The sequence below is a fragment of the Gorilla gorilla genome, chromosome 1, assembly GCF_029281585.2.
Source record: "Gorilla gorilla gorilla isolate KB3781 chromosome 1, NHGRI_mGorGor1-v2.1_pri, whole genome shotgun sequence".
NCBI lineage: Eukaryota > Metazoa > Chordata > Mammalia > Primates > Hominidae > Gorilla > Gorilla gorilla.
The window spans coordinates 200229298-200231910 of NC_073224.2; the positions used below are offsets into that span (position 1 = coordinate 200229298).

The following is a 2613-nucleotide window of genomic DNA, read 5'->3' on the forward strand; positions in this document are numbered from 1 at the left end:
CACATCAAATTCAAAGACAGAAGTAGGTTGAAAGTAAAAGGATGATAAAAGATATATCACATGAACAGGAATCCTAAGAAAGCTAAATTGGCTGTATTAATATCAGACAAAATAGGCTTTAAGATAAGAAATATTACCAGAGATAAGTATAAAAAGTACTCCTGCAACTGAGTAATAAGAAGACAAATGATCTAATTTAAAAATGGGTGGCCAGGCGCGGTGGCTCACGCCTGTAATCTCAGCACTTTGAGAGGCCAATGTGGGTGGCTGACCTGAGGTCAGGAGTTCAAGACCAGCCTGGACAACATGGTGAAATCCCATCTCTATTAAAAACACAAAAATTAGCTGGTCATGGTTGCAGGTGCCTGTAATCCCAGCTACTTGGGAGGCTGAGGCAGGAGAATTGATTGAACCCGGGAGGCGGATGTTACAGTGAACCGAGATCACACCGCTGCATTCCAGCTTAGGCGACAGAGCAAGACTCCATTTCAAAAATAAATAAATAAAAATAAAAATAAAATAAAAATGGTCAAAAAATTTGAGTAGACATTTCACCAGAGGAGAGATGAAGAGACAAAGAATTGATGAGTAAATGAAAAGATGCTCAACATCTTTAATCATTCGGTATATGCATATTAAAACCGAAACCAATATGCTACTCACATCTGTAGTCCTAGCACTTTGGGAGGTCAAGGCAGGCGGATTACTTGAGCCCAGCAGTTTGAGACCAGCCTGGGCAACATGGCAAGACATGTCTCTGCAAAACACACACACACACACACACACACACAATTAGCCAGGCGTGGTGGCTTTGTGGTCCCAGCTCCTTGGGAGGCTGAGGTGGGAGGATCTATTAAGTCCAGGAGGGTGAGGCTGCAGTGAGCCATGATCCTGCCACTGCACTTCAGCAAAAAAAGAAAATACACTGCTGATGGGAATATAAAATGGTGCAACTACTTTGAAAAGAGTTTGACACCTACTAAAATTTTAACTCTAACTATGACCCAGCAATTCCTCTCCTAGATATCTACCCAAGAGAGATAAAAGTGTATGTCCACACACAGACTTGTCCATGAAATGTTCATAGCATAATTGTTCATAAATAGCTAAAATCTGATAATAATGAAATGTCCATCGAGTGGTGAGTGCATAAAGAAAATATCCTCATAATGGAATGCCACTCAGCAAATTTAAAAAGGACATGCTACACCATGGCTGAACTTCAAAAATACGTTGCTGAGTGAAAGAAGCTAATCACAAAAGACCACATATTGTGTGATTCCATTTTTACAAAATTTCCAAAAAGAGTTAAATCTATAGACGGTGAAAGCAGATCAATAGTTGCCTGGGGCTGGAGGTGGGAGCAGGGACTGACTACAAACAGGAACAAGTAAACTTTTTGAGATGATGAAAATGTTCTAAAGCTGGATTGTGATTTATAGAGTTACTAAAGATCATTGAATTATACATTTACAATGGATGCTCTTCATGATAGGTAAATTACAACTCAATAAAGCTGTTTAAAAATTAATAACTTTCAACTGCTATACAAAATTATGGAGGTGGGCATTAATTATGGAACAATAAAATGCAAGGAAATGGATATTTGCATAAAAAAAAGAAGCCCAAAGAGGAATACTGAGAGAAACAACAAAAGATGCTGCTCACGCCTGTAATCCCATCACCATGGGATGCCAAGGTGGATGGATCATTTGAGGCCAGGAGTTCAAGAAGAGCCAGCCAACATGGTGAAACTCCATCTCTACTGAAAATACAAAAATTAGCCAGGCATGGTGGTGCACACCTGTAGTACCAGCTACTCAGGAGGCTGAAGTGGGAGAATCACTTGAACCCAGGAGGCAGAGGTTGCACTCTCAGCCTCCTGGGTTGAGTTGCTGAGATCATGCCACTGCACTCCAGCCTGGGCAACAGAGCGAGACTCTGTCTCAAAAATAATAATAAAAAAAGATGTCGGTCTTACACTACCAGAAGAAATAAAAATGATAATGTTTTTACGACTAAATTGTTTTCACAGAGGACTGGACACTCATTCTAAACAAATGGATCAAATAATGTTAATGTTCATCATGACTTAGCAAACTTCTGATTTTTGCAGGAGAAGTGAAACCCTTTTATTTGAACCAAATATGACATAAATACTTGATAAATTGTCTTGTAAATATATTTTAATGGAATTTTTTTAACTGAGGAGACATTTGAAAGTTACTTGAATAAATTCCAATGAATAAATACATGGACAGAATTTTAATCTCTGGAATTTGTGAGATGGGGTTTTTACGAGTCTTTGACAAATTTGTCCTATGTTTAAGACTTTTCCTAAGTATTTGTATGTATGTTGCTTCATGTGAAACAACCTTTTTAAATTTGAAATTAATAAAATGGGTTTTTCAATCAACTCTGAGTGAAGATAGAAAAATTTATCTGTGTTATAGCTTTTTAAGAATTTGTCTAGCAGGTTTTCCATTTTTTGCTAGAAAATCCCCCACAAAAAGAAAAAGAAAAATCTGTCTGTACTGTCTATTGAACATAAGGATGCAAAAAAGATAAATTTAGACACAGTCATTGACAAATTTGCAGAAGTTAAGGCTCAAA

At 37.7% G+C, this 2613-nt stretch overlaps 1 non-coding gene across 1 annotated transcript; it reads left to right on the forward strand.

The window, feature by feature from the left end:
• Nucleotides 1-2442: 2442 nt before the first annotated feature.
• Nucleotides 2443-2504, forward strand: LOC115932278 (U7 small nuclear RNA). Its single transcript, XR_004068576.1, has one exon. It is a non-coding gene; the product is annotated as a U7 small nuclear RNA (small nuclear RNA).
• Nucleotides 2505-2613: the final 109 nt, after the last annotated feature.